The sequence below is a fragment of the Paroedura picta genome, chromosome 1, assembly GCF_049243985.1.
Source record: "Paroedura picta isolate Pp20150507F chromosome 1, Ppicta_v3.0, whole genome shotgun sequence".
NCBI lineage: Eukaryota > Metazoa > Chordata > Lepidosauria > Squamata > Gekkonidae > Paroedura > Paroedura picta.
In genome coordinates, this window is record NC_135369.1 from 6,886,027 (window position 1) to 6,900,400 (window position 14,374).

Genomic DNA, 14,374 nt, shown 5'->3' on the forward strand with positions numbered 1-14,374 from the left:
CACCTTGTTGATTCAGTTGGCATTGCTTTTGACATGTGCAGAATCCCATGCGACAGAGTAGAAATGGGTGTGTATTAAAAAAGCAAACTTCTACAACATCAAGTGACTTACAGTGACCCCAGCAAGAGGGTTGGCCATGGCCTTTCCCTTCAAACCTTCCTTGGTGGTCTCCCATCCAAGCACAGAGTCTGCTTAGCTTTGGCTTATGGTGATCCCAACAAGGGGCTTTCAAGGCAAGGGAGAAGCAGTGGTGACTTGCCATGGCCTTCCTCTGCAGAACCTTCCTTCTAAGGACTGATCACACTTAGCTTAGACTTTCATAAAGGGGCTTTCAAGGGAAGGGAGAAGCTAAGGGGGTTGGCCATGGCCTTTCTCTTCAGAATCTTCCTTGGGGCTTTCAAGGCAAGGGAAGAGAAGAGGCGATTGGCCATGGCCTTCTTCTGCAGAGTTCTCCTTGTGGTCTCCCATCCGAGTACCAACTCTGCTTAGCTTAGACTTATGGTGATCCCAACAAAGGGCTTTCAAGGCAAGGGAGGAACAGAGGTGATTTGCCATGGCCTTCCTCTTCAGAAACTTCCTTGTTGGTCTCCTTTCCAAGTACTGATCACACTTAGCTTAGACTTTCATAAAAGGGCTTTCAAGGGACGGGAGAGGCAGAAGCGGTTGGTCATTGCCTGACTTTGCAGAGCCATCTCATGCTGAAGTCCTCTTCCTGCTTGATATGGGAACAAGTGTCATCAAGACCAGGGTGACTTATGGTAGCTCTGTAAGGTGGGTTTCATGAATCTACATGGCAACTCTGGTAGGTGGGTTTCATGAATCTACATGGCAACTCTGAACACCATGGGTTGTCTCCCATCCACATATTAACCCAGGTAGGTTGCCACTTTGAGACTATCTGGTAGTGAAAAGCAGGGTCTAAATACCCACTCTCCTCCTCCTCTTCCTCCTCTTCCTCCTCCTCCTCCTCCTCTTTTTCTTGATTCTCCAGGCAAAAGCAAAAGATGAATAGTTTGCAATTGCATGTCTCTACAAAGCAAGCTGGAGCCCGCAGTATTGGGTTTAAACTACATGTATAATGATGCCAGCTGTCACAAACCAAGGATTCTGGTACACAGAAGAAACCCTCAGACAAAAGTCCAACACGACTCCATGGAGTATAAAGGAAAAACAGTCTTTATTGAAAGGATCCACATAGAAGAGTAAAACATGCAGATATAGGAACAAGAGTCATTGACAGAGACAATGATCCCCACAGTCTTATATAGGTCTAGAAGATTAGGTGGGAACAGTGGTTCACACAGCAGAGGCCTTTGATCTTTTAGATGCGAACTCTCAAGACATCTAGGCCTATTCTGCATACAATAGATAATGCACTTTCAATGCACTTTAGAAGTAGATTTTCCTGTTCCGCACAGGAAAATCTAGCTGCCAAAGCACATTGAAAGTGCATTATCCCTACGGTGCGGAATGGGCCCTAGTCTCCTTCCTTGGATGGTGGATAGTCAATGTCTGGCTGTTTTGTCACCCCTTTCTGAACCAAGGACACCAAGTTCCCAGTGGGGGGGGGAATGGGCATATTTGTTCGTTTGTTATAAATTATAGATTTATAAGGAGGTGTGGATCTCCCCCTCACTGACTGTCTTTAAGCAGTGACTGGACAGGTGCTCATCAGGCTGATCCTGCCTTGATCCGGGGATGGACTAGGTGGCTCCTCTGTCCTCTTCCAACTCTAGGATTCTATGAAATGCAGTACGTATGATGCTAGCATATTTTATCGGGTAGAAGAGAGTGGGAGCAAAGCTATGTGGGTCAAGCACCGTACATGTTCTCTATGTGTCTGAGAGGGTGCACGCCAATAGGCAAGGGATGCCCATTCCTCGTGACTTTATTTAGGCTTCCAAACACCATCCCAAACAATCATTAACTCTTTATTTGTTTGCAGCGCTATTGTTAGGTCAATGGCTGTGCCTTAAATTACCATAGGGTGGTTTATTTTTGTAGAACAGCCCCAGTTTTTTTGTTAGAGCAGTTAGTAAGTCATGTGAATTCCTCATTAAGGTGTGATGCACAGCTTTGAAATGGGGTAGGGAGATGGGGGTGTGCTCTAATGGCCCTACTTTACCAAGAATGTCCCAGTTTATCTGGGATTTAGCCCTGGGCATTTTCTTTATGTGTTGGGTGTGCCATTGGCAGGGGGACATGTGCCCGTGTTTCTTAGTGTCATGCCGCCTTATTGGCACCAATTCCATCAGCAGGGGGACCCCATCCCCTGAGGGGTCTCTCAGTATTTTTCCATACTGTGCCTATTTATTCTCACTCTACTCTGGGCTCTTGGGATTTTTATTGCTGTTATCTTGAGGGGTGTCTGTAAAGCAGTCAGAGGGTCTTGAGAAATATTCTGCAATTCAGGTGTCAAATCCTGAGTTGCTTTCACTTTAGTAAATGAATGGGCTTTTCCGTGGGAATACCTTTTGGAGCGAAAAATTTTGTTCTTTTAACCAAATTCTTTGCAAATTCATCAGGTTTAAATAAAATGAAAATAGAGGAGGAAGAAGATTTGGCTTTTACACCCTACTTTTCACTACCTGAAGGAGTCTCCAAGTGGCTTCCAATCACCTTCCCTTCCTCTCCCCACAACAATCATAGAATCATAGAATCCTAGAGTTGGAAGGGGCCACACAGGCCATCTAGTCCAACCTCCTACTCAACGCAGGATCAGCCCTAAGCATCCTAAAGCATCCAAGAAAAGTGTGTATCCAACCTTTGCTTGAAGACTGCCTTTGAAGTAGGTGGGGCTGAGAGCTCTGAGGAAACTGTGACACCAATATGGCTCTGATAGGGAAGACACTGTGTATAAATCCCTCAATAGATGTCTCACACTGTCTATATTTCTAGTCAATGCCCTGATCTGGAAAACTCAGGCTAGCTGTATCCCGAAAGGTCTTGGAAGCTAACCAGGGTCTACCTTGGCTAATATTGAATGGGAGACCACCACAGATCTGGATGGAGCCCCTCCAAGGGGCACCAGGGGTCATGACACAGAGACAGGCGATGGTGAACCACCTCCAAACATCTCTTGCCTGGATGCTAGACAGTCCTCAGATCTACTGGCTACACTACGTGCTCCATGTGTTAAATATATCAACTCTAGTCAATGAATTATCGTCGTGTGTCTTCAAATATGGTTAATCAAACCCATTAGCACAGTGATTCTCTGCCTGGGAGTTGGGATCCGTTTGGGAGTCAAAAGACCCTTTCACGGGGGTTGCAGCAGGGCAAGCAGCTTGGCCAGGAAGGGGGGGGGGCTCCATCCACAAAACAGCCTTGTGGGGTAGATTGAGATAGAGCGTTCATCTGTCTGGAGCATTGGAAAAGAGCGAGATCGACATGGTGGGCAAAGAGGCAGAACTGAACTGAGAAATCCCGGGGAAAAAACTATTTATATACAATATGAGCAATGGATCTTCATGCCATTGGTCCATTTCAGTTCAATTTCTCAGAAAGAACACTTGCATAATTTTATGGTGGGGGGGGGGTCATGGCAACATGAGGAACTGTATTTTTTTATCCCGCCACTCCAAGAAAAGGTGGCTCGTGGCAGCTCACAGCATAATAAAATGCATAAAGGTAAAGGTAAAGGTATCCCCTGTGCAAGCACCGAGTCATGTCTGACCCTTGGGGTGACGCCCTCCAGCGTTTTCATGGCAGACTCAATACGGGGTGGTTTGCCAGTGCCTTCCCCAGTCATTACCGTTTACCCCCCAGCAAGCTGGGTACTCATTTTACCAACCTCAGAAGGATGGAAGGCTGAGTCAACCTTGAGCCGGCTGCTGGGACTGAACTCCCAGCCTCATGGGCAAAGCTTTCAGACGGCTGCCTTACCACTCTGCGCCACAAGAGGCTCTTAAATAAAATGCATAAACTCCATAAATACAATATAAACAGATAAAACAGCATAGATGGCACTCATAGCAATTCCTCCTAAGGCCCATTATTCCTCAATTCATCCATTCCCAGATAGATGTAGATCTTGGGGTTATGATAAGCCCCCTGGATGAGGAACCAAACTTATCATAGAACCATAGAATCATAGAGTTGGAAGGGGCCATACAGGCCATCTAGTCCAACCCCCTGCTCAATAAAGGATCACCTGATATTCAGCCCAGTCTCAATCAAAAGCTCCATCTTGCAGGCCCTGTGGAACCCAGAGAGCTTCGACAGGTCCCTCAGCTCATCTGGGAGCTCATTCCACCAGGTAGGGGCCAGGACTGAGAAGGCCCTGGCCCTGGTTGAGGCCAGGCATGCTTCCCAGGGCTCTGGGACCCTCAACAGATTCATACCCACAGAGCAAAGTGTCCTGTGGGAGGCATGAGGAGATAAGCAGTCCCACAGATAGGTAGGACCCAGACCACGTATAGGCTTAAAGGTCAAAAACAGTACATTGAATTAGATTCGGAAGCAGACTGGCAACCAGTGACTTAACTTTGTGACTTATTGAAAATTTTGAGATTAAGAAAGTTGGAAACAGACAAATCAAACCTGGGAGATCTTCCGCATCCTCCAAATCCAATGTTTTTACATCGCTACGTTTCCGCCATTGAGTTTGCAAGACGGCAAGATACGGCAATTTGCTGTTGGTGTTCTGATTTGGTGGCACTTCCGGGGCATGGGGCACAGGGTTGGGCATGATGACGCCACGTCTGGTGACATCAGGGGGCATGGCCTTTGAGTTTGCAAGACAGCAAGATACGGCAATTTGCCGTTGCTGTTCTGATTTATGATTTATCGCTGTGGTTCCCTTTAATCAAACCCATCAACAATGAAAAGGAAGTATAGGCAGATATTCTTGATGCCAGAGTTTATGCCAGGTACTGGAGTTGCCCAGCACGTGCCTGGCCCAAACATATTTGTCTAACTGGGCGATGATAAATAAGTTTTTAAATGGTCAGAAACCAGTGTGACCACATTCATTCCTGATGGGAGTCCCATGGACTAAGTGGATTACAGGAGAAGGAATTTGACCCATAAAGTTCCGAAGTGGCCAGAACCATGAGGACGGAGTGGCGACGTCCTACATTTAAGAGCTGTTGTTCCAAAACAAGAGGGGTGTCCCATGCACCAATTTGACTTATGATGCATACAAGAAGTATGAATGAGTTACTAACAACCACAACGTCATACTGACGGGGCAGCCCGAGAAGCTGTATAAAAGGACACAAGTCTTCGGTGTACTCTATCCACTTCTTCTGACCTTCTGCTCCTTGGAGTTACAGGTAAGCTCGTCTCATTTAGAGTTCTTCTTTGGAAAAAATGGGAAGTCTGCTGTTAGAGCTAGAGCTAATGGCAGGCGCATATGCATTTTTTAATGTGTTGGTTAACATTTTCCATGGGAAGATTAATACTTTTGAAGGGTAATGCCAAGAATAACCAAACTGTCCTGGTGGACCAGACTAAGGGTGCATCTCACTAACCATCCTGTATCAAGTAGGGTCCAACCAGATTTTGCTAGGATGCTTCCAAACCGTGCAGGAAGACCGGTTCCCTTCCCTTTTATTTTAGCAGAGCCTCCAGAAGATGAATCAACAAATATGCCAATGAATGTAGTGATGGCCCAAGGAATAGATGGATTTTTAAGGGGGAATTGATAGGGCAATGCTAGGGCATTGAGAAACTTCTGGAAAATTCTTCACCCTTTCTTCCCCCTCCTGGCCCATCACTGGCCATTTTCGGAGGGCATCAGTCATTTCAGAGTCCTGCTCCCATCCCTGCTGAAATGAACTCCCAGAAGAGCTGTGAGCCCTACAGGAACTCTCTCAGTTCTGAAGGGCCTACAAAATGGAGTCTTCTACCAGTCTTTGGTTGGGGTCCATAAATGACTGAAAGAAGTCCTCTAAATGGACCCTCCCTAAAAACAACCCACTCCTGGGGGGTGGGGGGAGGGACGCAAGACTTTTAGCCATTGTGGACTTGGTGTAATTTTAACTGTTTGAGTCTGTTTTAGTTTATGGATTATTGTCTTATTTTTAAACGATGCAAATTGCTCCAAATCGGTAATTCTGGGAGGGGTGGCACAGAAATTCATTAATCAATTAACGTAGAGGGTAGTCATACTGATCTATAGCATAAAACCTAGATTTGTGCCCACTCATACCTTGGACACCAACAAAATGTTTCAAGAGAGAAATTGTCCTTCATCTGACAAGGTCTCCGATCATCCTTGTCCCTTTTTCTTACAACCGTTCCATTCTGCTAACAGCCTTTTTGGTAGAAGGCCTCTTTGTGAGGCTTTTGGACCTGTCCATCTCTGTCATCCCTCCTCCATAATATCTCTTGTAAACTGGAGAACCACTCCAGTTTATGGAAGTATAAGGTTTGCCAGTGCCTGTCGAGGATGGTCTGATTTCACTTCACAACCTGAACTTGGCCTCCCCATAAAACAGAATTAATGGCAAGTTAGCCCTGATCGTCTCTAGTTATGTATATAAAGATGAAAAGCTAAACTGGTCCTTAAAGACCTGCTGGGATTTTCATTAGAGGGTAGGAGAAGGTCCCTCAGGGGAGGAGAAGATACTTCAGAGGTCCGCCAGTGACATCTTGTGGATGTTGCAATCCATTGTATGCATGGGATGGTCATTCCCATTTCCTTGTAGTGCACATGGAAGCTTATAACTTGAATAAAACTTTGATACCCTGGACATAAACCTCATGCAGATGGTCCCATGGTTCAATCATGGTTCAATCCTCAGTGTCTCCAGTTTAAAGAACCAGGCAGGAGGTGTTAGGAAAGACCTCCGCCTGAAACCCCTGAGAGCCATGGAGAGGGGCCATACCTCAGTGGCAGAGCCTCTGATCGACATGCAGAAGGTCCCAGCTTCAATCCTTGGCATCTCCGTTGAAACAACCAGGCAGGAGGTGTTAGGAAAGACCTCCACCTGAGACCCCAGAGAGCCATGGAGAGGGGCCATAGTTCAGCGCACAGCCTCAGCTTGACATGCAAAAGGTCCAGGGTTCAATCCCTGTCATCTCCAGCTGAATGAACCAGGTAGGAGTTGATGGAGAAAACCTCTGTCTGAGACCTTGGGGATCCTCTGCCCATCTGTAATGGGTAGGAGTTAATGTTTTATATATATACATACGTTTTGAGGTTTTCTCAACCATAAAAAGGTAGAGAAAGGCTGATATAGACAATAGTGACCTTGATGAACCAATGATCTGGACCAGTATAAAGTGGTTCTATGTATATGTATAGGTCTTGATCTTTCTCTGTTCCCCTTCACCCAATCAGCTTTCCTTTGTTTTCCAGTGCGTCATCGCAGATCCACAACCGACACTTAACCATGTCTTACGGCTACGGAGGCAATTGTGGCTACTCTTCCTGCTGTAGCCCCTGCAGCTTTGGCGGATGGGGTAGACAAGGCTGCGGCTGGGGCGGCTGCGGCGGTTACGGTGGTTACGGTGGTTACGGTGGTTGTGGCTACGGTGGTTGCGGCGGTTGCAGAAGCTGGGGCAACCGCTGCGGCTACTCATCATGTTGTAGCCCTTGCTACGGCGGCTGGGGCTGGGGTTACTAAAGCCTTCCCCAACTGAGTAGCTGCAAACTTGGAAAGTCCTGGATGTCCGAGATGAATGCTTGAGACAGGAATCTCGACGTCTTCCCCCCGCTATTCTGTATTCTGGTTTCCTCAGTTCTTTCAGTCTTCCCTATATTTGCATTGGGTTTTCATGCTATCCCATATTGCCCTCTGCCATGCCCCTTGTTACCCCTATCCCTTCTTGACCTGCAATAAAAAGCATACCGCATAGAACAAAATGGCTGCTGATGTTTTCTCTCTGGTTGAATCTGCTACGTTTTCGAGCTGCTCACAGACAGCGGGTGGCGGTGAGGTTTCTGCCAATATTCTGAGCCAGGACTTTCTGATTTCCTTTGTGTTTGGCACGGCAATTCCCAGAAGCGTCCTGAAGTTGGTAACCAAGGTACGGGGCCCTAGCTTTATTCCTGGATGCTACGCCTTGCCACAAACACTCTCAGGTCCCACAGATAATGGCAGACGTGGATATCTACAGATAACCCATGCCATCATCTCCCAGTTTGCTTCACGGGAAAAAACCCATTTCATCAGCAGCTTGAACTGGGTTGCCTGTATTTAAAACTCTAGGTTTATTTTCAGGGGTCCCTGCTAGTGGACCTCTCACTGGCCCCTGGGCTTTAACCACTGTGTGACACAGAGTGTTGGACTGGATGGGCCATTGGCCTGATCCAACATGGCTTCTCTGTTGTTCCTCGGAACAGAAGTTCTTGAGTGGCTATTAGGTATTGAGGGCATTGACACTCTGTCCAGGGCACTGAAATTCTGCCTTCTTGGTGCTTGATGGCAACAGTGGGAGGACATCTGCAATTCTGGCCCCACTGGTGGACCTCCTGATAAACACTTGGGATGTGGCCACTGTGTGACAAAAAATGTTGGCCTGATCTAACATGGCTTCTCTTGTGTTCTTATGCCTGGGACAAGAGAGGCAGGGCTTCTGGCTTTATGGCCTTGCTGGTGGACCTCCTGGGCTTTGGCCATTGTGTGACACAGAGTTAACCTGAACAGGCCATTGACCTGATCCAGTATGGCTCCACTTATGTTCTTGTGAGTTGGACCTTCCATAGAGAACAATTACGTCCAAAGCAGAAAATCAATAGGATGAGGCCTCCTCCCACTAACCCATTCCAGTCCCTTCCTGTTGTTTTCCTTTCTGCCACTCCAATTTCCATGGTCATCCTGAAGCTGGTGGCATTTCTGAGCTTCCAACTTTGTTTTCTGATGAAGTGCCACAGTTCAGTAAATCATTCAATACAAAACGGGTCAGTTCTTTGTGAACACTAAAGAAATCAGGTAACTGAGACGCTATTCCCAATTTGGACAAGGGTTAGGAGCCATGAACCTTTCTTGAGCCTGTGGGCACATTTGGAATTCTGATATGGCATAGTGGATACAATAACATTATGCTCGCCAGAAAATGGCTACCACAGCAAGGGGGGGCAGCCACATAATGGCTGCCACAGTTTAGCTTTGATAATGCAGTTAAGATCTTTGTGTTGCTTAAAGAAATCTGCATTGCCAATCAAATCTCCAATAGTCAATTGGACATCTTGCTGGACAAAAGACCTACCCAGGCCCAGCCCCCTGGGGAAAACAATTCTGCTCCATCTTTTATATGACAGCCCATCAAGTATTTGAAGATGGTGCTCATATCACCTCTTAGTCACCTTCTTTCCAGGCTAACTAGACCAAGCTCCCTCAGCCTTTCCTGATACAACTTGGTCTCCAAACTCCTCACCATCTTTGTAGCCCTCTTCTGTACATACTCTAGTTTCTCTACTCTCATAAGAGAAGTCATGTTGGATCAGGATAATGGCCTATCCATTCCAATACTCTGTGTTATGCAGTGGCCAATACACAGGGGCTATGAGGAGGTCCATCAGTGGGGCCAGAACTCCAGGTGCCCTCCCATTGTTGCCCCCCACCCCAAGCACTGAGAAGACAGACCATCACTGCCCTTGACAATGTTCCATCTACAACTTGTGGCTTATAGCCACTGATGGTCCTCTGCTCCATGTGTGGATTTCCATCTGCGTTGTACGTAACAATTGCAACAGCATTGTGACAGCATCCCACATAAGACCTATGGAGGCACCCCACCTACACACACTACCAGCACCACATTCTAAGCTTGTGTATCTAATGGTGGGCTTTTGACATTTTAAAAAAAGAAAGACAGTTATCCTCCTTGGATGTTCCCAGAACAACTTATGAAAAGATTCCAAATTACCAATTTAATTTACTCTGCTCTGGTTCGGCCTCATTTGGTGTCCTGTGTTCAGTTTTGGGCACCACAGTTGAAGAGGGATGTAGACAAACTCGAGCATGTCCAGAGCAGGGCAGCCAAGGTGATGAGGGGTTTGGAGACCAAGACATCACATAAAAATCGTAAGATGTCATAGTCCCATTGTATACGGCACTGGTCAGACCACACCTGGAGTACTGTGTGCAGTTCTGGAGGCCAAACTTCAAGAAGGGCGTAGATAAAATTGAAAGGGTACAGAGGAGAGCTACGAAGATGATCTGGGGCCTAGGGACCAAGCCCTATGAAGATAGGTTGAGGGACTTGGGAATGTTCAGCCTGGAGAAAAGGAGGTTGAGAGGGGACATGATAGCCCTCTTTAAGTATTTGAAAGGTTGTCACTTGGAGGAGGGCAGGATGCTGTTTCTGCTGGCTGCAGAGGAGAGGACACGCAGTAATGGGTTTAAACTTCAAGTACAACGATATAGGCTAGATATCAGGAAAAAAATTTTTCACAGTCAGAGTAGTTCAGCAGTGGAATAGGCTGCCTAAGGAGGTGGTGAGCTCCCCCTCACTGGCAGTCTTCAAGCAAAGGTTGGATACACACTTTTCTTGGATGCTTTAGGATGCTTTGGGTTGATCCTGCATTGAGCAGGGGGTTGGACTAGATGATCTGTATGGCTCCTTCCAACTCTATGATCTTATGATTCTATGATTCTATAGGAGGAAATGTTGGGTTAGGTCTGTTTAGCCTAGAGAGGAGACGACTGAGAGGGGATCTGATAACCGTCTTCAAGTATTTAAAAGGATAGAAAAAGATAAAAGTATAAAAAATTGAGGATGGAGCAGAGTTGTTCTCTCTTACCCTGGAGGGACGGATCAGAATTAATGGGATGAAATTAATTCAAAAGAAATTCCGCCTAAACCTTCGAAAGAAGTTCCTGACAGTTAGAGCGGTTCCTCAGTGGAACAGGCTTCCTCGGGAGGTGGTGGGTTCTCCGTCTTTGGAGACTTTTAAACAGAGGCTGGAGAGCCATCTGATGGAGAGGCGGATTCTGTGAAGGTTCAAGGTGGTGGCAAATGACAGTGCATGAGTGAGAGGGTTATGGGTGTCCTGCACAGTGCAGGGGGTTGGACTGGGACATGGAAGTCCCTTCCAACTCTGTGATTCTAGGATTCTATTAAAACCAGAAACAAGAGCAGAACAAAATCAAAATAATCTGTCTGGTTGTAAGAAGCTGATTTTCACAGTATGCAGATTGGAAATCTTGAGCTAACAGGCCAGATTCATTGCTTTGACATGCTCAGAATGTCTCCTGTCTCTTGTACTCTTCTCATTTGCTTGATTGATTGATGTATGCTATCAGGGTTGCAATCGGATTCTCAGTCAATGTTGTTTTATCATATTTGTTATCTAATGCGTCTCAGAGAGCCCCAGGCAAATCCTGAAGGAAAGACTAGCAGCCAAGAGCCATTATTCTTTTGGCTCTTCAGCTGGTTTCTGATGACTGACTCCACATAGGTGAAATACCTGTCCTCTCTCTCGCTTCACATAGCCTTCCATGGAGACACCAGTCTCTGTAGGTCTCCCCTGCAGATACAATGTTCTCAAACTCCCATACACATGATTCTGGACTAGCTAGGGAATATATGTTTAGATTAGGCTTCTCACTTCCTCCTTTCAAGAGAGACCAGAATGTGAACTGGATTGACTTGAATAAATAAAAGTTTACTTTTTGATGTGGAAACACATCTTTTGACATGCCCGGCTGGGTGAACAGCAATGGAAATGATTATGGAAATGATACATCCCCCGCTCCCATAATTGAGCAGCAGATCGAAAAGCACAAGGAGGCTGCTTTCAGTCTTGGTCAGTGGGTGGCCATTTAGGGGGGGGCCTACCCACCCCAAAAATGCTGTCCTGCCTCAGTTTGGAGGGAAAGGAAGGAAGGGAAAGAGAGAGAGGATGCACCATACAACAAGTGGAAGGGCTGTGGTCTGAGAGTGGCAGTGCCAGCCATGGGGGGCAGCCCCAAAGACCTTCTCATCTTCATCAATTGCAGAGGGTTGAGTGCTTGCACACTCTTATTCATTCTGGGTGCAGCAGTGACCTCTGGTCCCAACACCTTCCTGTTACTGCCACTTCCTTTGTTATCCTCATGGAGCAACCCGCTGCTTTTAGGGCTGGAAAGCCACTGCCTTAGCCCCAAGGCCGGGCCCAGGCAGCTGAGAGAGGAGAATGGAGGAGGCAGAGGTGGGGTGGGACTCGCAGTTTATGGAAAAGCTGGCTGGGGTCTGCCCAAAAGGGCAGGAGGCAGCATGGCCAGTCAATGTAGTCACCATACCCACCACTTCCCTGCCACTCTGGCCAAGTAATGGAGCTCATATCATGGCTGGTGGTCTACTGGGCTGGTGGGCTGCGGGGAGGGAAATACAAAGAGTACCCCAACCTCAGGAAGCAACCATCTACATATCTTACTTTGCCCCCTCTCTCTCTGTCTCTCTGTCTCTGTCTCTATCTCTGTCTCTGTCTCTGTCTCTGTCTCTGTCTCTGTCTCTGTCTCTGTCTCTGTCTCTGTCTCTGTCTCTGTCTCTGTCTCTGTCTCTCTGTCTCTCTCTCTCTCTCCACATGGCTTTCCATGGAAATAAGTGTTTCTGTAGGTCTCTCCGATCTAGACAATGCCCTCATATTCCCACATACATGATACCAGACAAGCTGGCATTTGAGATAGGGAATGTATTCTTCAGATTAATTGTGTCTTACTTTGTCCTGGTCCTCTCTTCACATGGCCTTCTATAGAGAGAGTAACTACTCATACTCATATACGTTGGGAGATTTATTGAGTGTCCCCAGACTCATATTTCTATGACTGGGCAAACGTCCCAATGTAGACAATATTATTTGATGGACCAATTGTCTGATTTGGTATAAGCCACCTTTCCAACTAAGGATCCTTTAGGATGCTTAGGGCTGATCCTGCATTGAGCAGGGGGTTGGACTAGATGGCATGTATGGCCCCTTCCAACTCTATGATTCTAGGATTCTAGGATTCTATGATAAGGAAAATCCCATTAGATCAGATCGACAGTCCACCTAGTCTGTCATTCTGGTTACTGCAAAGAACAACCAAAAGTCCTTAGAAGGCCCATAATCAAAGGCATAGACCCCACTTCCATGTAGTTACCATCCAGCAACTAGCACTGGTGTCAAGAACCAAGCAGCTGAGAACTAGCAAACTCACTCCATAGACATCACCATCCAGCTTCAGTAGAAAGCTTTAAGTGAAAAGTCTTTATTTGGAAGAGACAGCAAAGTAAAGGCCACATGTTGCATCTGCTCACAGACAGCAAGTTTTGACAGAAACACCATAGTAGGGGGTGGCAGGATGTATCTACCTGGGCAAGGAAAAGGGGCAAGGCAAGAATCCAACTTAGGTGTGAATCGGGCAATCACACGGGAAAGTCGGATCACAGCGTCCTTTGCTTTGGGCTGATCCTGCGTTGAGCAGGGGGTTGGACTAGATGGCCTGTATGGCTCCTTCCAACTCTAGGATTCTGTGATTCTATGATTCTATGATTCTATGATTCTATGTTTCTATGTTTCTATGTTTCTATGTTTCTATGATTCTATGTTTCTATGATTCTATGATTCTATGATTCTATGATTCTATGATTCTATGATTCTATGTTTCTATGATTCTATGATTCTATGATTCTATGATTCTATGTTTCTATGATTCTATGTTTCTATGATTCTATGATTCTATGATTCTATGATTCTATGATTCTATGATTCTATGTTTCTATGATTCTATGATTCTATGATTCTATGATTCTATGTTTCTATGATTCTATGTTTCTATGATTCTATGTTTCTATGATTCTATGATTCTATGATTCTATGATTCTATGATTCTATGATATGGAGTGGTGCAAAAGCAATTTCCCCCTCTGTTGTTCTGGGCTCCGGAGAAGCTCCGGAGAAGCTCCGTGGCCTTGAGGATGGGAGATAGGGAGGGGCCATGGAAACCAGGGGGAGGCTTTGAAATGCAAGCTGAGAACAAGGGGAGTAAAATATATGGAAACCTGGGCAGGAACCTGAGGTTCATGACAACTGGGAGATATGCTGCCTCTCAATATGAAAGCTCCTTGTGGCCAAAAGTCTATCAAAATGAAAACCAGAACACTTGAGCTGTGATGAAGTCTAAGATTTTAATAAGAAGGTAAGGCAAGGGACACCACAGAAGGGACATGGCAACACTGGCATCAAAATATACAACAGGACTGAAACACAAGAACACCTGTGTGATTTCTCATCAGGTGACGCACCGGCAATGAGCTCCAATTTCTTCATTCTCCTCCAGTCTCAGGAAAGCCCCTGGACATCAATCCAGTTTCCACTGTGACGATCATCAGTCATAGTCAGCAGGAGAAGAGAATCAGTGTCAACCATGAAGACCACTTGGTGTGTGCGGTTCTGCTCTTCTTATCTTTGGAAATTTTTGGAAATTTTTAAACAGAGGCTAGGTAGCCATCTGATGGA